At 44.2% G+C, this 21,001-nt stretch overlaps 17 non-coding genes across 17 annotated transcripts; 5 read left to right on the top strand and 12 right to left on the bottom strand.

Moving 5' to 3' along the window:
* Nucleotides 1-460: 460 nt before the first annotated feature.
* TRNAT-UGU (transfer RNA threonine (anticodon UGU)) lies at nucleotides 461-532 on the bottom strand. Its single transcript has one exon. It is a non-coding gene; the product is annotated as a tRNA-Thr (tRNA).
* A 593-nt stretch (nucleotides 533-1,125) lies between these two features.
* Nucleotides 1,126-1,207, bottom strand: TRNAS-GCU (transfer RNA serine (anticodon GCU)). The gene has a single exon. It is a non-coding gene; the product is annotated as a tRNA-Ser (tRNA).
* A 1,068-nt stretch (nucleotides 1,208-2,275) lies between these two features.
* Nucleotides 2,276-2,370, top strand: TRNAI-UAU (transfer RNA isoleucine (anticodon UAU)). The gene is made up of 2 exons: nucleotides 2,276-2,313; nucleotides 2,335-2,370. It is a non-coding gene; the product is annotated as a tRNA-Ile (tRNA).
* Nucleotides 2,371-3,525: 1,155 nt separating this feature from the next.
* On the bottom strand, nucleotides 3,526-3,597 carry TRNAT-UGU (transfer RNA threonine (anticodon UGU)). Its single transcript has one exon. It is a non-coding gene; the product is annotated as a tRNA-Thr (tRNA).
* A 589-nt stretch (nucleotides 3,598-4,186) lies between these two features.
* TRNAS-GCU (transfer RNA serine (anticodon GCU)) lies at nucleotides 4,187-4,268 on the bottom strand. The gene has a single exon. It is a non-coding gene; the product is annotated as a tRNA-Ser (tRNA).
* Nucleotides 4,269-4,560: 292 nt separating this feature from the next.
* On the top strand, nucleotides 4,561-4,655 carry TRNAI-UAU (transfer RNA isoleucine (anticodon UAU)). The gene is made up of 2 exons: nucleotides 4,561-4,598; nucleotides 4,620-4,655. It is a non-coding gene; the product is annotated as a tRNA-Ile (tRNA).
* Nucleotides 4,656-5,800: 1,145 nt separating this feature from the next.
* TRNAT-UGU (transfer RNA threonine (anticodon UGU)) lies at nucleotides 5,801-5,872 on the bottom strand. The gene has a single exon. It is a non-coding gene; the product is annotated as a tRNA-Thr (tRNA).
* A 589-nt stretch (nucleotides 5,873-6,461) lies between these two features.
* Nucleotides 6,462-6,543, bottom strand: TRNAS-GCU (transfer RNA serine (anticodon GCU)). The gene has a single exon. It is a non-coding gene; the product is annotated as a tRNA-Ser (tRNA).
* Nucleotides 6,544-6,835: 292 nt separating this feature from the next.
* On the top strand, nucleotides 6,836-6,930 carry TRNAI-UAU (transfer RNA isoleucine (anticodon UAU)). The gene is made up of 2 exons: nucleotides 6,836-6,873; nucleotides 6,895-6,930. It is a non-coding gene; the product is annotated as a tRNA-Ile (tRNA).
* A 1,154-nt stretch (nucleotides 6,931-8,084) lies between these two features.
* TRNAT-UGU (transfer RNA threonine (anticodon UGU)) lies at nucleotides 8,085-8,156 on the bottom strand. Its single transcript has one exon. It is a non-coding gene; the product is annotated as a tRNA-Thr (tRNA).
* A 589-nt stretch (nucleotides 8,157-8,745) lies between these two features.
* Nucleotides 8,746-8,827, bottom strand: TRNAS-GCU (transfer RNA serine (anticodon GCU)). The gene has a single exon. It is a non-coding gene; the product is annotated as a tRNA-Ser (tRNA).
* Nucleotides 8,828-9,119: 292 nt separating this feature from the next.
* TRNAI-UAU (transfer RNA isoleucine (anticodon UAU)) lies at nucleotides 9,120-9,214 on the top strand. Its single transcript has 2 exons — nucleotides 9,120-9,157; nucleotides 9,179-9,214. It is a non-coding gene; the product is annotated as a tRNA-Ile (tRNA).
* A 1,169-nt stretch (nucleotides 9,215-10,383) lies between these two features.
* Nucleotides 10,384-10,455, bottom strand: TRNAT-UGU (transfer RNA threonine (anticodon UGU)). Its single transcript has one exon. It is a non-coding gene; the product is annotated as a tRNA-Thr (tRNA).
* Nucleotides 10,456-15,921: 5,466 nt separating this feature from the next.
* Nucleotides 15,922-16,003, bottom strand: TRNAS-GCU (transfer RNA serine (anticodon GCU)). The gene has a single exon. It is a non-coding gene; the product is annotated as a tRNA-Ser (tRNA).
* A 292-nt stretch (nucleotides 16,004-16,295) lies between these two features.
* On the top strand, nucleotides 16,296-16,390 carry TRNAI-UAU (transfer RNA isoleucine (anticodon UAU)). Its single transcript has 2 exons — nucleotides 16,296-16,333; nucleotides 16,355-16,390. It is a non-coding gene; the product is annotated as a tRNA-Ile (tRNA).
* A 1,126-nt stretch (nucleotides 16,391-17,516) lies between these two features.
* On the bottom strand, nucleotides 17,517-17,588 carry TRNAT-UGU (transfer RNA threonine (anticodon UGU)). The gene has a single exon. It is a non-coding gene; the product is annotated as a tRNA-Thr (tRNA).
* Nucleotides 17,589-18,175: 587 nt separating this feature from the next.
* Nucleotides 18,176-18,257, bottom strand: TRNAS-GCU (transfer RNA serine (anticodon GCU)). The gene has a single exon. It is a non-coding gene; the product is annotated as a tRNA-Ser (tRNA).
* Between the last annotated feature and the right edge of the window lie 2,744 nt (nucleotides 18,258-21,001).

Here is a 21,001-nt window from a genome sequence, read left to right as displayed (position 1 = left end):
GAATGGACAGCAGGAGAGTCGGATATTTATGGTTAGTGGGGGTGGGGTTTTGAAGATTAACCTCATTTGACTAAGAGCCGGGGCATCTGGGAGGAAAAGTATTTTAAGGGGGATGAAGTTCACATCTCCTTGGTGAAATTTCTAGATCCTTATTTCATCCTTTCTGTGGATGCAGACTCAGTCGGAACAGAGGTCATAGTCCTCGCTCTGACTTTCAAAGGAACTTCAAATATGCTTGGCTTATTTGGCTTTGCCCGGCGGGGTGAGAATGGCGTTTGTCAGGCGTTCGTCAGGCGATCGAAAGGGGTGAGGCAATAGTTTATGGTTCAATGGTTTTCATGAAGTCTTCTTGATATGATGAAAGCAGGAAAGGGAAGCTTGTCAATAAGCAAACTTAAGACAAGGTGTGACTCTTAGAAAGAATGACTTGGAAACAACATACAGAAACTCACATATAAAAAGGCCCTGATGAGGCTTGAACTCATGACCCCTGGTTTACAAGACCAGTGCTCTGCCACTGAGTTACAAGGCCTGCCTGCCTGCCTGCAGTATGTAAATCGCTTCATGTATTCTTACTGCGGTATGAAGATATCTATGATTTTGAGACTCTGTATGGAAATGCAGTTGCATTTGAATGTCTACATGCGTGCACAAATTGAAGAGCATGCTTAAGACACTTTTCTTGGAAGTAGGAAAAACTCCATTTTGATTTGAGAACATAAGAGTATTCACATTTATGACCATACTGATAGCTCTAGTTAGTATGTCCGCAATCAGTGACAGATAGAGAACTCACTTATTAGAAGTGATCTGTCTCTGTGGGGCAGACATATGTCAACAGTCATACACTTGAGATGGCTGAAACTTTAGGAGTAAGAGCTGCTTTCTTATCAGTCTATCTATCCAAACTGGTTAGAAGGCCAGGAGTGAGGGAAAGGCAATCCTCTGGACACTTCATGAAAGATCTAATTTCAATTAAGCACAAAACACTTCCCTTATTTTGACATAATTGCCAAAATAGAATAGTCAGTTGGGCCCTTCTAGTGGATTATGGCTGTGTCTTGAAAGAGAGTGTAATTGTACTACGAGACATGCCCACCTTCAAAAGAGTGTCTGATGGCGTTCTGACGAAGGTGGGATTCGAACACACGCGTGAAGAGCACAATGGATTAGCAGTCCATCGCCTTAACCACTTGGCCACCTCGTCTGCCTTAGGTGACTATGTTTCATTTTTTAGGAAATTCTTACTATGTGCTAATTACAAATAATCATAAGTTTCTCCTAGACTGTGTCAGAACTGGCAAATGTATGTGGTGTTCAATAGACAGAGCACATGATATAGCAGAATTATCAAATCTGTTTCATTAGGACTGTAGTTTTTAATAGTCACGATAACATGCTAGCATGTGAGTCGATCTTGCACAGTGAATAAGTGAGCAGTCAATAAATAAGGAAGGGGTTAGAGGATTATTAGCTAAGCTCGCCCTCCAAGATATACGTCAAACAAAAGAAGGTTTCTGTTTCCAGATACCTAAGAGCCTTGCTAGAAAACAGCCAGCACACACTGGGGTTGACTGTGAGAACTATGTTTGAAATGTAAAAAAAGGAAAAATTGTTCCTTTTTTAGGTGTCCCCTCACTCACCGGGGTTGCCCCTCGGTGACATGCTTCATCATTGGGGCCATCCCAGTCCTCTACGGGCCGGGGCGTGCTACGACTTGCGAAGTTACGTAGGAGTACTTTAAGGACTATGTGTGGTGCATGTGTATTTGTAGGGAGTGGACTATGTGATATGGGTTAAAAATACCTGCCCAGTGGGTTCTTAATAAACTTTATTCTGACCTCTAGGTGGTAACATTAAAAACGGGGTGGGGAGATAGGCTGCCCTAAACTTAATTTGTCCAGATGTACCTATCCACTCCTAAGTCGACATGTTTCGTGCATACCCCAAGCACTTCTTCGGGACTACACAGGGACCAGCCCTGTGTTCGCCACTCCTTAATTCTTTCAATAAAAGTATAGAAATTAGAAATTAAATTGACTTTTAACTGCAGCAAACTCTACTAAGTGCATGCAATAATACCTACGTATTTTGTTCCATAAAAAACACGTGGTTCTTTTCAATAGACCTAGCTAGGCCCCATGGAGTCGGAGGGGTATCGGTATCCTAGCAACTTTGTGCTCCGGTTACCTCCTGCATTCAGGCACCTACTTGTGTCCCTCCGTTCCGAATGTCAGCTCTAGATGGCTCAACTGGGGAGATATGAGAACAGTGAGCTCCAGTGGCGCACTCGGTTAGCGCGCGGTACTTATACAGCAGTACTTGCATTGAGGCATGCTGAGGTTGTGAGTTCGAGCCTCACCTGGAGCAGCTTACTGGTTTTTCATAAACCATTTCACAAAAAGTAAAGATTAAACTCAGGGTAAAGACGGCCCTTGCTAGAGAGTCTTTACTTCTTTTCAGGATCTGCGTGTCCGACTCTTCCAGGTGCAAATATCACAATCCTATTCGATGCTCCTTATAAACATTCCATGATGTGCCGTCTTGCATAGCATGCAAACACCACATCAGTGCATTGAAAAATACTTTTGTAGAATAATAAATATGATGAAAACATTGTTGTCACGGGATAACCATATACTGAGGAGCTGCAAACAGTGCTGTATCAGCTACTTACAATACAATTTAACTGAAAGACATATCAAAGGAAGAGCGTCATCATATTAATGTTTCTAGTCAACATAAGAGTTGCACCATAGCAGCTTATGGTGCTTTCTGCTCAGATTGTGCCTCCAATCCCACATTGATTTTTTAATTCTTTGCAGTTTAAAAAACACAATTCATGCTCAAAGTTATCTTTTTAAAACCATTCAACCTATTACATTTATTTCTCTAACTTGTGAATGTGGTCCATGTTCTCTTTTCCTCGTCCCCATCACGATACTCCTTTTCCCGAAATCAGGTTCACTTCTTTATCCAGCCGACCCTTCCAAGGTCACCAAATCTATGAAGCGATTCTGCTTTTTCTCACATTCTCTCTATGTACAAGATACCTTGTATCATTTGAAAGGACAGCAGGAGAGTCGGATATTTATGGTTAGTGGGGGTGGGGTTTTGAAGATTAACCTCATTTGACTAAGAGCCGGGGCATCTGGGAGGAAAAGTATTTTAAGGGGGATGAAGTTCACATCTCCTTGGTGAAATTTCTAGATCCTTATTTCATCCTTTCTGTGGATGCAGACTCAGTCGGAACAGAGGTCATAGTCCTCGCTCTGACTTTCAAAGGAACTTCAAATATGCATGGCTTATTTGGCTTTGCCCGGCGGGGTGCGAATGGCGTTTGTCAGGAGTTCGTCAAGCGATTGAAAGGGGTGAGGCAATAGTTTATGGTTCAATGGTTTTCATGAAGTCTTCTTGATACGATGAAAGCAGGAAAGGGAAGCTTGTCAATAAGCAAATTTAAGACAAGGTGTGACTCCTAGAAAGAATGACTTGGAAACAACATACAGAAACTCACATATAAAAAGGCCCTGATGAGGCTTGAACTCATGACCCCTGGTTTACAAGACCAGTGCTCTGCCACTGAGCTACAAGGCCAGCCTGCCTGCAGTATGTAAATCGCTTCATGTATTCTTACTGCGGTATGAAGATATCTATGATTTTGAGACTCTGTATGGAAATGCAGTTGCATTTGAATGTCTACATGCGTGCACAAATTGAAGAGCATGCTTAAGACACTTTTCTTGGAAGTAGGAAAAACTCCATTTTGATTTGAGAACATAAGAGTATTCACATTTATGACCATACTGATAGCTCTAGTTAATATGTCCGCAATCAGTGACAGATAGAGAACTCACTTATTAGAAGTGATCTGTCTCTGTGGGGCGGACATATGTCAACAGTCATACACTTGAGATGGCTGAAACTTGAGGAGTAAGAGCTGCTTTCTTATCAGTCTATCTATCCAAACTGGTTAGAAGGCCAGGAGTGAGGGAAAGGCAATCCTCTGGACACTTCATGAAAGATCTAATTTCAATTAAGCACAAAACACTTCCCTTAATTTGACATAATTGCCAAAATGGAATAGTCAGTTGGGCCCTTCTAGTGGATTATGGCTGTGTCTTGAAAGAGAGTGTAATTGTACTATGAGACATGCCCACCTTCAAAAAAGTGTCTGATGGCGTTCCGACAAAGGTGGGATTCGAACCCACGCGTGCAGAGCACAATGGATTAGCAGTCCATCGCCTTAACCACTTGGCCACCTCGTCTGCCTTAGGTGACTATGTTTCATTTTTTAGGAAATTCTTACTATGTGCTAATTACAAATAATCATAAGTTTCTCCTAGACTGTGTCAGAACTGGCAAATGTATGTGGTGTTCAATAGACAGAGCACATGATATAGCAGAATTATCAAATCTGTTCCATTAGGACTGTAGTTTTTAATAGTCATGATAACATGCTAGCATGTGAGTCGATCTTGCACAGTGAATAAGGGAGCAGTGCCAGTATCTACTTGGTCAGCTCTAGATGGCTCAACTGGGGAGATATGAGAACAGTGAGCTCCAGTGGCGCAATCGGTTAGCGCGTGGTACTTATACAGCAGTACTTGCATTGAGGCATGCCGAGGTTGTGAGTTCGAGCCTCACCTGGAGCAGCTTACTGGTTTTTCATAAACCATTTCACTAAAAGTAAAGATTAAACTCAGGGTAAAGAGAGTCTTTACTTCTTTTCAGGATCTGCGTGTCCGACTCTTCCAGGTGCAAATATCACAATCCTATTCGATGCTCCTTATAAACATTCCATGATGTGCCGTCTTGCATAGCATGCAAACACCACACCAGTGCATTTAAAAATACATTTGTAGAATAATAAATATGATGAAAACATTGTTGTCACGGGATAACCATATACTGAGGAGCTGCAAACAGTGCTGTATCAGCTACTTACAATACAATTTAACTGAAAGACATATCAAAAGAAGAGCGTCATCATATTAATGTTTCTAGTCAACATAAGAGTTGCACCATAGCAGCTTATGGTGCTTTCTGCTCAGATTGTGCCTCCAATCCCACATTGATTTTTTAATTCTTTGCAGTTTAAAAAACACAATTCGTGCTCAAAGTTAACTTTTTAAAACCAATTAACCTATTACATTTATTTCTCTAACTTGTGAATGTGGTCCATGTTCTCTTTTCCTCATCCCCATCACGATACTCCTTTTCCGGAAATCAGGTTCACTTCTTTATCCAGCCGACCCTTCCAAGGTCACCAAATCTATGAAGCGATTCTGCTTTTTCTCACATTCTCTCTATGTACAAGATACCTTGTATCATTTGAATGGACAGCAGGAGAGTCGGATATTTATGGTTAGTGGGGGTGGGGTTTTGAAGATTAACCTCATTTGACTAAGAGCCGGGGCATCTGGGAGGAAAAGTATTTTAAGGGGGATGAAGTTCACATCTCCTTGGTGAAATTTCTAGATCCTTATTTCATCCTTTCTGTGGATGCAGACTCAGTCGGAACAGAGGTCATAGTCCTCGCTCTGACTTTCAAAAGGAACTTCAAATATGCATGGCTTATTTGGCTTTGCCCGGCAGGGCTTGCCCGGCGGGGTGAGAATGGCGTTCGTCAGGCGATCGGAAGGGGTGAGGCAATAGTTTATGGTTCAATGGTTTTCATGAAGTCTTCTTGATACGATGAAAGCAGGAAAGGGAAGCTTGTCAATAAGCAAACTTAAGACAAGGTGTGACTCCTAGAAAGAATGACTTGGAAACAACATACAGAAACTCACATATAAAAAGGCCCTGATGAGGCTTGAACTCATGACCCCTGGTTTACAAGACCAGTGCTCTGCCACTGAGCTACAAGGCCAGCCTGCCTGCAGCATGTAAACCGCTTCATGTATTCTTACTGCGGTATGAAGATATCTATGATTTTGAGACTCTGTATGGAAATGCAGTTGCATTTGAATGTCTACATGCGTGCACAAATTGAAGAGCATGCTTAAGACACTTTTCTTGGAAGTAGGAAAAACTCCATTTTGATTTGAGAACATAAGAGTATTCACATTTATGACCATACTGATAGCTCTAGTTAGTATGTCCGCAATCAGTGACAGATAGAGAACTCACTTATTAGAAGTGATCTGTCTCTGTGGGGCAGACATATGTCAACAGTCATACACTTGAGATGGCTGAAACTTTAGGAGTAAGAGCTGCTTTCTTATCAGTCTATCTATCCAAACTGGTTAGAAGGCCAGGAGTGAGGGAAAGGCAATCCTCTGGACACTTCATGAAAGATCTAATTTCAATTAAGCACAAAACACTTCCCTTAATTTGACATAACTGCCAAAATGGAATAGTCAGTTGGGCCCTTCTAGTGGATTATGGCTGTGTCTTGAAAGAGAGTGTAATTGTACTACGAGACATGCCCACCTTCAAAAGAGTGTCTGATGGCGTTCCGACGAAGGTGGGATTCGAACCCACACGTGCAAAGCACAACGGATTAGCAGTCCATCGCCTTAACCACTCGGCCACCTCGTCTGCCTTAGGTGACTATGTTTCATTTTTTAGGAAATTCTTACTATGTGCTAATTACAAATAATCATAAGTTTCTCCTAGACTGTGTCAGAACTGGCAAATGTATGTGGTGTTCAATAGACAGAGCACATGATATAGCAGAATTATCAAATCTGTTCCATTAGGACAGTAGTTTTTAATAGTCATGATAACATGCTAGCATGTGAGTCGATCTTGCACAGTGAATAAGGGAGCAGTGCCAGTATCTACTTGGTCAGCTCTAGATGGCTCAACTGGGGAGATATAAGAACAGTGAGCTCCAGTGGCGCAATCGGGTAGCGCGCGGTACTTATACAGCAGTACTTGCATTGAGGCATGCCGGGGTTGTGAGTTCGAGCCTCATCTGGAGCAGCTTACTGGTTTGTCATAAACATTTCACTAAAAGTAAAGATTAAACTCAGGGTAAAGACGGCCCTTGCTAGAGAGTCTTTACTTCTTTTCAGGATCTGCGTGTCCGACTCTTCCAGGTGCAAATATCACAATCCTATTCGATGCTCCTTATAAACATTCCATGATGTGCCGTCTTGCATAGCATGCAAACACCAGTGCATTTAAAAATACATTTGTAGAATAATAAATATGATGAAAACATTGTTGTCACGGGATAACCATATACTGAGGAGCTGCAAACAGTGCTGTATCAGCTACTTACAACGCAATTTAACTGAAAGACATATCAAAAGAAGAGCGTCATCATATTAATGTTTCTAGTCAACATAAGAGTTGCACCATAGCAGCTTATGGTGCTTTCTGCTCAGATTGTGCCTCCAATCCCACATTGATTTTTTAATTCTTTGCAGTTTAAAAAACACAATTCGTGCTCAAAGTTAACTTTTTAAAACCATTCAACCTATTACATTTATTTCTCTAACTTGTGAATGTGGTCCATGTTCTCTTTTCCTCATCCCCATCACGATACTCCTTTTCCCGAAATCAGGTTCACTTCTTTATCCAGCCCACCCATCCAAGGTCAACAAATCTATGAAGCGATTCTGCTTTTTCTCACATTCTCTCTATGTACAAGATACCTTGTATCATTTGAATGGACAGCAGGAGAGTCGGATATTTATGGTTAGTGGGGGTGGGGTTTCGAAGATTAACCTCATTTGACTAAGAGCCGGGGCATCTGGGAGGAAAAGTATTTTAAGGGGGATGAAGTTCACATCTCCTTGGTGAAATTTCTAGATCCTTATTTCATCCTTTCTGTGGATGCAGACTCAGTCGGAACAGAGGTCATAGTCCTCGCTCTGACTTTCAAAAGGAACTTCAAATATGCATGGCTTATTTGGCTTTGCCCGGCCGGGCAAGGTGACAATGGCGTTTGTCAGGCGTTCGTCAGGCGATCGGAAGGGGTGAGGCAATAGTTTATGGTTCAATGGTTTTCATGAAGTCTTCTTGATAGATGAAAGCAGGAAAGGGAAGCTTGTCAATAAGCAAACTTAAGACAAGGTGTGACTCCTAGAAAGAATGACTTGGAAACAACATACAGAAACTCACATATAAAAAGGCCCTGATGAGGCTTGAACTCATGACGCCTGGTTTACAAGACCAGTGCTCTGCCACTGAGCTACAAGGCCAGCCTGCTTGCAGTATGTAAATCGCTACATGTATTCTTACTGCGGTATGAAGATATCTATGATTTTGAGACTCTGTATGGAAATGCAGTTGCATTTGAATGTCTACATGCGTGCACAAATTGAAGAGCATGCTTAAGACACTTTTCTTGGAAGTAGGAAAACCTCCATTTTGATTTGAGAACATAAGAGTATTCACATTTATGACCATACTGATAGCTCTAGTTAGTATGTCCGCAATCAGTGACAGATAGAGAACTCACTTATTAGAAGTGATCTGTCTCTGTGGGGCAGACATATGTCAACATTCATACACTTGAGATGGCTGAAACTTTAGGAGTAAGAGCTGCTTTCTTATCAGTCTATCTATCCAAACTGGTTAGAAGGCCAGGAGTGAGGGAAAGGCAATCCTCTGGACACTTCATGAAAGAATTAATTTCAATTAAGCACAAAACACTTCCCTTAATTTGACATAATTGCCAAAATGGAATAGTCAGTTGGGCCCTTCTCGTGGATTATGGCTGTGTCTTGAAAGAGAGTGTAATTGTACTACGAGACATGCCCACCTTCAAAAGAGTGTCTGATGGCATTCCGACAAAGGTGGGATTCGAACCCACGCGTGCAGAGCACAATGAATTAGCAGTCCATCGCCTTAACCACTCGGCCACCTCGTCTGCCTTAGGTCACTATGTTTCATTTTTTAGGAAATTCTTACTATGTGCTAATTACAAATAATCATAAGTTTCTCCTAGACTGTGTCAGAACTGGCAAATGTATGTGGTGTTCAATAGACAGAGCACATGATATAGCAGAATTATCAAATCTGTTCCATTAGGACCGTAGTTTTTAATAGTCATGATAACATGCTAGCATGTGAGTCGATCTTGCACAGTGAATAAGGGAGCAGTGCCAGTATCTACTTGGTCAGCTCTAGATGGCTCAACTGGGGAGATATGAGAACAGTGAGCTCCAGTGGCGCAATCGGTTAGCGCGCGGTACTTATACAGCAGTACTTGCTTTGAGGCATGCCGGGGTTGTGAGTTCGAGCCTCATCTGGAGCAGCTTACTGGTTTTTCATAAACATTTCACTAAAAGTAAAGATTAAACTCAGGGTAAAGACGGCCCTTGCTAGAGAGTCTTTACTTCTTTTCAGGATCTGCGTGTCCGACTCTTCCAGGTGCAAATATCACAATCCTATTCGATGCTCCTTATAAACATTCCATGATGTGCCGTCTTGCATAACATGCAAACACCAGTGCATTTAAAAATACATTTGTAGAATAATAAATATGATGAAAACATTGTTGTCACGGGATAACCATATACTGAGGAGCTGCAAACAGTGCTGTATCAGCTACTTACAATACAATTTAACTGAAAGACATATCAAAAGAAGAGCGTCATCATATTAATGTTTCTAGTCAACATAAGAGTTGCACCATAGCAGCTTATGGTGCTTTCTGCTCAGATTGTGCCTCCAATCCCACATTGATTTTTTAATTCTTTGCAGTTTAAAAAACACAATTCGTGCTCAAAGTTAACTTTTTAAAACCATTCAACCTATTACATTTATTTCTCTAACTTGTGAATGTGGTCCATGTTCTCTTTTCCTCATCCCCATCACGATACTCCTTTTCCTGAAATCAGGTTCACTTCTTTATCCAGCCGACCCTTCCAAGGTCACCAAATCTATGAAGCGATTCTGCTTTTTCTCACACTCTCTCTATGTACAAGATACCTTGTATCATTTGAATGGACAGCAGGAGAGTCGGATATTTATGGTTAGTGGGGGTGGGGTTTTGAAGATTATCCTCATTTGACTAAGAGCCGGGGCATCTGGGAGGAAAAGTATTTTAAGGGGGATGAAGTTCACATCTCCTTGGTGAAATTTCTAGATCCCTATTTCATCCTTTCTGTGGATGCAGACTCAGTCGGAACAGAGGTCATAGTCCTCGCTCTGACTTTCAAAGGAACTTCAAATATGCATGGCTTATTTGGCTTTGCCCGGCGTGCCCGGCGGGGTGAGAATGGCGTTTGTCAGGCGTTTGTCAGGCGTTCGTCAGGCGATCGGAAGGGGTGAGGCAATAGTTTATGGTTCAATGGTTTTCATGAAGTCTTCTTGATACGATGAAAGCAGGAAAGGGAAGCTTGTCAATAAGCAAACTTAAGACAAGGTGTGACTCCTAGAAAGAATGACTTGGAAACAACATACAGAAACTCACATATAAAAAGGCCCTGATGAGGCTTGAACTCATGACCCCTGGTTTACAAGACCAGTGCTCTGCCACTGAGCTACAAGGCCAGCCTGCCTGCAGTATGTAAATCGCTTCATGTATTCTTACTGCGGTATGAAGATATCTATGATTTTGAGACTCTGTATGGAAATGCAGTTGCATTTGAATGTCTACATGCGTGCACAAATTGAAGAGCATGCTTAAGACACTTTTCTTGGAAGTAGGAAAAACTCCATTTTGATTTGAGAACATAAGAGTATTCACATTTATGACCATACTGATAGCTCTAGTTAGTATGTCCGCAATCAGTGACAGATAGAGAACTCACTTATTAGCATTGGCGGTTTTCCCATGGGGGCGTTTGGGCGCCGCCCCCCTGCTTTCTTGCCGTGCGAGAAGGCAGAAACAAATGGTAGTTATTTATAACTACCATTTATTTCTGCCTTCTCGCACGTCGAGAAAGCAGAACTAACTTCCTGGTTTAGAGTGGGTGTTGTTCGAGGGCAGGGGGAGTGGCTTGGGGGAGTGGCTTGCCCACTGTTGGTAATACTGACTGTTTGGGCTGCCTGAGGCCGCCCAAACAGACAGTATTAACAATAGTGGGAAAGCCACTCCCCCAAGCCACTCCCCCTGCCCTCGAGTAACACCACCCACTCACTCTCCCCTGTTCTCTCTGTATGCATACAGAGAGAACATGACGTAGCCTGGGGCAGCCGGCCACACCAATCAAGAACGAGGCGAGGGGCGGGAGGCTGCCTGCAGCGCCGCCTTCCTGATGACGTGCTGCTGCAGGACTTGAAATCGAGGACGGCGGGATTCGGGATGGAGTCTCGGACGGTGAGTTTACTTTTTTATTTTATATATTTTTCGTTTCCAAACCCCTCCCGCCTCCCCCCTCATCCCTTCGCGAGTGGGACCCCATTTCCAAACCCCCCTCCCCCCCACCCGCCCGTAATGCCGGCCGCGACTGTGTGAAGTCTAGTTTGCAAATAAAAATCTAATTTATGGCTTTATTACTTGTTTGGAAATCTGCGGTATGCTCTGGCATTCCCCTTCCGCACACTGCTCTAGAGCAGGGCTGTGTTCAAGGTGCACTTTGCAGTCAGAGAAAGGTAAATAAAATGCAGAGTTCTGTGTTTAAATAAGGCCAGCAGTTTGCCAAAAGAGTTTGCGTGATATTTTCCAGTCTTTGGAAAAAACAAAATTCTCCTGGGCCTCTTGTTTGTTTGGTGTGTGTTTACTCTGCCTCTGAAGTCTGAACTCTTTCAGTGTTACCAGAGGGTGTTGTAGCTGCTCCCGCATCCCTATTTGAGTCCTCTTTCAGCAAAAGCAAATCAAGACCCACGGTTAGAATCTGAAAGGGAAGAAATAATCAAGGTCAAAGGGCTTCACTGCAGATTTCTTATGCAGGTTTATCCTTGTGTTTGTTTAACAGGGGACAACCGTTAGCTGAATACTTGCTGCGTGCTTGTATCATAGGGCCGGGGACGTCTAGTCTGGCTTAATTATTATACATGAAAAATATGTTTGAAAAATGATGCTGCCATACATGCCAAAATAAAGCTATTTTCATTTAATACAGGTTGACTCAAAATGAAAGATGTTACCAGTAAACCAGCTGAATTAGTAAAATTGTTTTAAATTAATGCGATGTCCGATGTAGGATTTATAATCTGACAGCATGGATCTGGCTACCTTCATGTTATAGTCGCTGCATTGTATTTTACTAAAGCTTCCTGTTACCCGCGTTAGCAAATGATTAAACTAGCTAGAAAGGGAAAAGTAAAATATAACAAGCATTTACAATGCAACGGTTTCGCCTTTGGAAAAGTTAGAGCGATTGGCAATGTAAAGGACAATGCCATTTATTTATCTGTTTTCAACTTCTTAACAGAAGACTATACAATGTACTATAGCATTCACTAGTTTTACAATGCTTCAACCCAAGTTACCTGCAATGCTAGAGCGCTCAATTGTACCACCAGCTCCTTACGTGACTATCTCACGCAGTCCGGTGTTTTACTTTACATCCTGGAACTTCTAGTCCTGTTTATCGCAATGGCAAAACGTGCACTACAAGTCCCAGATTGCAAAGCAAAAACACAATGAAAGCGCTAATCTTGCATAGAACTGGAAACTTGTGAGTTTTAAACAGCGCCCTGCAGAACTGCCTAGGGTCAGCTAATGTGTTCTGATTTAATAACGGGAGTCACACAAGATCGCAACACAACAGGGACAATACAATCAGCATATGGAGTGGCTCTGACATCTTAAAATAGGTGTGGTTCCCACTTCAACTAAGCCTGACCCCAATCCTGCCGGAGCCGGATGCATGCACACAATACAATCCCTCAGGGACACAGTAAAAAAATATAAATTTTGGATCCGTTCATTTTGTGCATTCTGAATCTCACAATCAATTAATTACAAGAGAGAGGAAATCTTTTAGATACCGGTCACAAGTATGAAAGTTCCGTAATGGGAGAGGCAGGAGTACCAGACAAACTACGTAGAGTAAAAAGCAAGGTGTAATAAAAAAGGCAGTCATGGTGATGGGAAGTACTAGGTCATGAGACACATTCCTGAAAGTCTACAGGAAAGGGGATCTCCGAATTTTAACACACCCACGTCTCGGGTGGTTACGCTGATATAAAAAGATGCTGTGCAGTGACGGATCTAATCTAAGAAACTGACACGCACTGGTGGGAAGCACCAGAGGGTATTTGACATACAGTCAAGCAGTCTGAAAATTAGTGTCTTACTTCTTAATCCAAGTTGGCAAGACATCTTGCACACAACGGACACTGGGTGGCTCAAGTATCTGGCAGGTAAAGCAAGTTGCGGTGTCCTTAATCTAGCAGAAAAAAACAGACTGGGGCATCCAAATGCCCTACGAAAAAGAAGACATTGTATTACTTTTCACAGCAGGCAGTGCAGTATGGTGGTGCACAAAACTGTTAAGTGTTGGAGATTTCCTGGATGCTGCAGGGAGTGTAGAGAAAGGAGGTTCCTGGAAGGGAATATCCTGCAGCAGGGGAGTTCCCTGGAACTGTCAGACACTGCAGGCTGGGAAGGTCCCATGGATCTGCGAAGTAATACTGTCTGCACCTGCTGGCCCCTCTTACCTGCGCAAGACCGGGTCTTCCATATCTTGAGCAGAAGGATGATAATAGCCGCCAGGTGAGACAGATCTCCAGTAAGTCTGAAGACGTTCATGATGAGGGGGTTGCTGCGACCAGGGCCCTGGTGAAATAACGCTGACTGACTGCACACCTGGCAATGAAAGGGCCCGGTTCCGTACTGCAGCTGGGGTAGGTCTGAAAATGGCGAGCGACGAGCGACGTGGCCCGGGGACGTGGCCAAACATAGGAAGGTGGAGAGAGGACTCTTGGAGCGCACCGCCCCCTCGGGACGCACAGCAGCATAGCGGACATCTTGAAACGGATCACATTGGCAAAAGCAGTGTCCCAATGAGGTTTCAAGAGTGACTAAATCACCGCATATAACATGTAAACTATGAGGTATTTATGACTAACGTTTGCTGGAGTCAATTTGTTTCAGCATCACTTGACAAGGAAATAACATATGACTATAACTGTATTACTTATCAATATCAAGAAAGCAATACTGTTACAAAACGGCAATTATTTAAGGAACGAGTAAGTATTAGGAGCGTGTTTTGTTATTGATTAATTATTGATTCTTTGTGTATGTTTTATTTAAATTACCACTTATGCAGACCCTACTTCTGTTTCATAATGGCCACTTTATTACGCAGACCTGTTGTCTGGTTGGCTAGGCATTTACCAAGCGTGCTTTCTTTTCGATCGGAGTTACAGGAGCGGCCATCTTGCACTGTCAAGGATTTTCACAAATATATATTGTTTAAAAAAAATCCCATTTGAAACTTAGTCTTATTTTGATTGTTTGCCAAACACCACATTTAATTAATAGTTTCCAATAGCGGTTTCACAATTAAATTACTATTGTATCCCTTATACTCATTTTGTAATCATCTCGTTAGTATTTTCAATGTTAGCAATCATTATTAGGGCGGGAGTGGACACGGACGGCGGGAGGGGGCGGGAGAGGACACGGACGGCGGGAGGAGGCGGGAGAGGACACGGACGGCGGGAAACGTGCACAGGACAGCGAGGGGGGGCGGAAAGGCACACGGAGGGGGCGGGAATGGACATACTTTCAGTGAAAGGGGAGGGAACGGGAAAAAACTTAACTCCGCCCTGGGAAAAAATCTCGGGAACGCCCCCGAATCTGGTCCGGCCTTGACGGACAGATCTCTGTTCCAATGGCTAGCCTCCATTTATGGAGCTAGCCAATGGGACAGGGGGGCGTATTCCATTTTCCTTACTGGAATCAAGAGATTTCTCTGGAGGCGGAGCTAAGAGCTCCGCCCTCCAGCGAAACCTAAAAATGAGCAGCTGATTACTCTGGAGGTCCTCGTCTACTGTGCATATCCATACATACTTTAAGATTGTTTTATTAGTAGTCCTATTGTGGTTTGGTAGTACTAGTAGTATGTATTCTGGCGACTGGTCGATATGTTTTGTAGCAGATTCTGTGGGCTCGCTATGCACAGTTTTGTAAATGATCTCTACAATGGTGTGCCAATAAAAATGTACACGGACTGTACAAGGCAGTGCTGTACTGACTGTCCAGGTGTGCAGTAGGAGAGGAGACATTGTGTACACTGCCAGTGCTGCATCAGCGTTGGAAGTGTGCAGTGTTGAGTGTGAACTTGTATGTTCAGTGACAAAATGCATACACAGTTGTTCCAAAGATGCTAGGGTGTCCCGGGCTGCTTTTGAGCATAGTGCTGTGAGGGGAGTGAACAGCGCTGTGGGGGTGTGCTGTATGCCCGGTGGTGTGAGGGGTCTGATAGCATGCACATGTGTTGTGAGAAGATTAAAAGTGCACAGTGTTGCACTGTCGTGCATGCAATGATGTTTCGGGATTGATGCTTACAGTGGTATCCCTGGTGACTGTGCACGGTACTGTGTAAGGAGTGCCAGTCTACTCTGACCTAGAAGGCCCTACACCAGCATTGTCAAACATCCATCTGTGTGTAGGATACTGTATCGAGGTTGGCCTTGTGCATAAAGCTGCACAGAGGCTGGGCATGTGCACAACAATGCTTCACCAGAATTTTACGCCACACCACTTTCAAATGTCACCAGCCGCCACTGCTTATTAGAAGTGATCTGTCTCTGTGGGGCAGATATATGTCAACAGTCATACACTTGGAATGGCTGAAACTTTAGGAGTAAGAGCTGCTTTCTTATCAGTCTATCTATCCAAACTGGTTAGAAGGCCAGGAGTGAGGGAAAGGCAATCCTCTGGACACTTCATGAAAGATCTAATTTCAATTAAGCACAAAACACTTCCCTTATTTTGACATAATTGCCAAAATGGAATAGTCAGTTGGGCCCTTCTAGTGGATTATGGCTGTGTCTTGAAAGAGAGTGTAATTGTACTACGAGACATGCCCACCTTCAAAAGAGTGTCTGATGGCGTTCCGACGAAGGTGGGATTCGAACCCACGCGTGCAGAGCACAATGGATTAGCAGTCCATCGCCTTAACCACTCGGCCACCTCGTCTGCCTTACATGACTATGTTTCATTTTTTAGGAAATTCTTACTATGTGCTAATTACAAATAATCATAAGTTTCTCCTAGACTGTGTCAGAACTGGCAAATGTATGTGGTGTTCAATAGACAGAGCACATGATATAGCAGAATTATCAAATCTGTTCCATTAGGACTGTAGTTTTTAATAGTCATGATACCATGCTAGCATGTGAGTCGATCTTGCACAGTGAATAAGGGAGCAGTGCCAGTATCTACTTGGTCAGCTCTAGATGGCTCAACTGGGGAGATATGAGAACAGTGAGCTCCAGTGGCGCAATGGGTTAGCGCGCGGTACTTATACAGCAGTACTTGCTTTGAGGCATGCCGAGGTTGTGAGTTCGAGCCTCACCTGGAGCAGCTTACTGGTTTTTCATAAACCATTTCACTAAAAGTAAAGATTAAACTCAGGGTAAAGACGGCCCTTGCTAGAGAGTCTTTACTTCTTTTCAGGATCTGCGTGTCCGACTCTTCCAGGTGCAAATATCACAATCCTATTCGATGCTCCTTATAAACATTCCATGATGTTCCGTCTTGCATAGCATGCAAACACCACATCAGTGCATTTAAAAATACATTTGTAGAATAATAAATATGATGAAAACATTGTTGTCACGGGATAACCATATACTGAGGAGCTGCAAACAGTGCTGTATCAGCTACTTACAATACAATTTAACTGAAAGACATATCAAAAGAAGAGCGTCATCATATTAATGTTTCTAGTCAACATAAGAGTTGCACCATAGCAGCTTATGGTGCTTTCTGCTCAGATTGTGCCTCCAATCCCACGTTGATTTTTTAATTCTTTGCAGTTTACAAAACACAATTCATGCTCAAAGTTAACTTTTTAAAACCATTCAACCTATTACATTTATTTCTCTAACTTGTGAATGTGGTCCATGTTCTCTTTTCCTCATCCCCATCACGCTACTCCTTTTCCCGAAATCAGGTTCTCTTCTTTATCCAGCCCACCCATCCAAGGTCACCAAATCTATGAAGCGATTCTGCTTTTTCTCACATTCTCTCTATGTACAAGATACCTTGTATCATTTGAATGGACAGCAGGAGAGTCGGATATTTATGGTTAGTGGGGGTGGGGTTTTGAAGATTAACCTCATTTGACTAAGAGCCGGGGCATCTGGGAGGAAAAGTATTTTAAGGGGGATGAAGTTCACATCTCCTTGGTGAAATTTCTAGATCCTTATTTCATCCTTTCTGTGGATGCAGACTCAGTCGGAACAGAGGTCATAGTCCTCGCTCTGACTTTCAAAGGAACTTCAAATATGCATGGCTTATTTGGCTTTGCCCGGCAGGGCTTGCCCAGCGGGGTGAGGCAATAGTTTATGGTTCAATGGTTTTCATGAAGTCTTCTTGATACGATGAAAGCAGGAAAGGGAAGCTTGTCAATAAGCAAACTTAAGACAAGGTGTGACTCCTAGAAAGAATGACTTGGAAACAACATACAGAAACTCACATATAATAAAGGCCCTGATGAGGCTTGAACTCATGATCCCTGGTTTACAAAACCAGTGCTCTGCCACTGAGCTACAAGGCCAGCCTGCCTGCAGTATGTAAATCGCTTCATGTATTCTTACTGCAGTATGAAGATGTCTATGATTTTGAGACTCTGTATGGAAATGCAGTTGCATTTGAATGTCTACATGCGTTCACAAATTGAAGAGCATGCTTAAGACACTTTTCTTGGAAGTAGGAAAAACTCCATTTTGATTTGAGAACATGAGTATTCACATTTATGACCATACTGATAGCTCTAGTTAGTATGTCCGCAATCAGTGACAGATAGAGAACTCACTTATTAGAAGTGATCTGTCTCTGTGGGGCAGACAAATGTCAACAGTCATACACTTGAGATGGCTGAAACTTTAGGAGTAAGAGCTGCTTTCTTATCAGTCTATCTATCCAAACTGGTTAGAAGGCCAGGAGTGAGGGAAAGGCAATCCTCTGGACACTTCATGAAAGATCTAATTTCAATTAAGCACAAAACACTTCCCTTAATTTGACATAATTGCCAAAATGGAATAGTCAGTTGGGCCCTTCTAGTGGATTATGGCTGTGTCTTGAAAGAGAGTGTAATTGTACTACGAGACATGCCCACCTTCAAAAGAGTGTCTGATGGCGTTCCGACGAAGGTGGGATTCGAACCCACGCGTGCAGAGCACAATGGATTAGCAGTCCATCGCCTTAACCACTGGGCCACCTCGTCTGCCTTAGGTGACTATGTTTCATTTTTAGGTCTCGGCTAGAAGCGAGCGAAGCTCGCTCTCGCCAAAGACCTATAGTTAGCGTGTCAGCTTCCCAGGAGGACAGCACTGGCCGCGCGCGGCGATTTGTTAAGGTCACGCGCACGAGAACGCGCTCGCGGCCAGGTGCTGTCCTCCTCGAAAGCTGCCTCCCTTCCCCGTGCAGGGCGGGCCGCCGCGCTGCCTGCGGCGACCCGGAAGCATTGCCGGCCAAACCGGAAGTAGGTGCTGTCCTGCAGAGCACCGCTTTTTCTTACTTTGTGACCAGAAGGGGCAGCATGTAACTTGACATCTCTGTGATATTAAATAAAAGACATGTTAAAAAACACACAAAGGTTGCTAGAAAGAATTCCCGAGGAGACCTCCAGCATTACTCGAATATCACCGGAATACCTCAAGATATAGAAATGTGCGTATTAGCGTGACGTCAGCCGGTGGTTGCTGCCCCAAGTGCTTTCTTTACGTGGTCCTACTAGGCACAGTTAGCGCTTCTTATGATATTTACGCTCAGATCCAAATAGAGCGCTGCGGCCAGAACACCCCCCTGACACACGTCCTGTACGCTGGGCACCGTCGCAGACCCCCGGGCAGGGACGTCAGCCCCCGCCCGCATCAGCTGCTGTCCGCGCTCCGCACCTCCCCGAGAGAAGCCGGGAGTCCCGGCCAGCACCCCGGCTCTCCCACCCGCAAGAACTGGAGGCAGTGCCTCGTAGAAGGCGGCCTGCTCCCGGGACGCGCCCCTTCCTGCAGGCTGCCGCGCACTGCCCCTGGCGGCCGGGAGGCCTGTCCGTGACGGAGCCGGAGCCGGAGCATAACGAGGCAGGCAGATCCGAGCGAAGCGGTCGCTCCAGCGCCCCACAGCCAGTCAGCATGGCGGTAAGCGAGCCACATCCATCTCCCACACCCCCACCCTGCTGCGCACCCTGGCACCGAGCGCTGCACACCGATCACAGGGGCTCCACGGGAACACGCGCAGCTGGCGCACTGGCGCCCCAAGCATTGGGGCTCTGCTGTTGTGATGTCTGTGTTTTTATTGGGACTTGGAGAGCATTCAGCCAGATTTGACAGGCTTCAGATACTTGCTCTAAAATGGTGGTAAGAGAGGATCGGCAGTATCTGGTCTATGCAGATGTGCTGAGTGGCAGATCCCTAACACAGCTAAGTTGCCAAGGAAATAAGAGTGCTGCATTTTCAAGGCGAGAAAAGAGGCTGCAGCCAGGTGCCCCTACTAATGCTGCCCTGGCCTGGATTTGGGAAGTTAATGGTGTTTTCTCGGGGTCCGCCTGTCCAATGGAGAGGAGACCCAAGAGCGCTCTGTCGGGGTTTACTTAAGCTAGCGGAACCCTATCTAGGGAGTGGCAGCGTCGTAGCGAGTGTGGATGTGTCGCCCAGTCTGTCCGACTTCCACCAGGAAGGCATGTCGCATCCCGGCTGCTGTGGAATGAATGACTCCCGGTTGCATGACAGTCAGTGCTCCTTCAGTGACAAGCCACAAGAGATCGAGGCTTGTGTATGCAGAGTGTAGCGACCACAATGATACACACCCAGCCCTTGCCTTCTCTTAACCTCCTTTATTTCTACCACTATCCTCTTGTGACGGGAGGGGTTTTGAATCAACATAAAATGCACAGCCGGAGATGGATTGCGGTTTTGTCGTTGTGGGTCCTGTTACCACACCTTGCAATGCACTTTATTCTGTGTGCTGATTAACAGTTGCCAGCCGACACTGCTGGATTGCCAGAAGTGTAACATATTAAGAAGCTGGTGGCCTGCGCATTTGTGAGTTCACCCCTTCAGGAGGGTTTCCCACAACCCCCCGCCGATAGGCCTCATGGATCCGTAGACAGACCTCACAGGTCGAAGTGAACAGGAAACACTCTTTTTAGTTTTACCCATAAATAAGTTAAATATTTTCCATCTTTTTTTTTATTTCATAAATCCAATGTCACCATTCCGATAGTCTTCGTTTTACATTTAAAAATGCCTTTACTTTTTTTCCGCAGCTGTTTTTGAGATCCTACCTAAAGCTAATTAGTTCCCACGCTCTCAAAAACGGGCGTGGTCGCAGCCTACCCCCCGGATACCGAAACAACACTTGTCACCCGTCCTCCTGAATTCGCTGCAGCCGGCTTCTTCGGCACAATCTCTTCCAATTCCCGCCCCATCCTCGGCTCTTAGGTCATAATTTGACTGTTGTTTTCTTGCACGCTTCTGATTTTGTTTTTAATTCATCTTTGTGTAAAGTGACCACATCTTGACCTGTTGGTAATCATCTAGTGGATTTAGTGCGTGTTTGACAAGAGCCAAAGAAAACAATTCTGCCTATATTTTCCACATCCTTCGTGTCTAGCCCCCCAAAAACCCTGTGTGGGATAGGGCTCTTAGTATTCCAGACAAGAGCATATGCTTTACGCACGTTCAGCACTAGATGTACATAGTCTTAATCAACTCAGACTGCACACATTCTTCACGGATTGAGATCTCGTACAATGTCCCACAACTTCAGAATGGCATAACAATGGAAAGACAGCCTGACCTGAGCTTCCCTGTGCAGGGTGTGGCACTCTATGTGGGTTGGCATGGTGTGGCCAAACCATAGCCCATCTCAGATTCCGGACTGGATCCTGAAATAATGATTTTGATTCACTTGTTGCCTTGTGCTATCCTGAGCGCTGTGAGGTCGTTTGCCTGTAACACTTCCTCTACC

This window comes from Lissotriton helveticus, chromosome 5_1, assembly GCF_964261635.1.
Source record: "Lissotriton helveticus chromosome 5_1, aLisHel1.1, whole genome shotgun sequence".
NCBI classification, from domain to species: Eukaryota; Metazoa; Chordata; class Amphibia; order Caudata; family Salamandridae; genus Lissotriton; species Lissotriton helveticus.
This window is presented reverse-complemented; position numbering and strand designations above follow the sequence as displayed.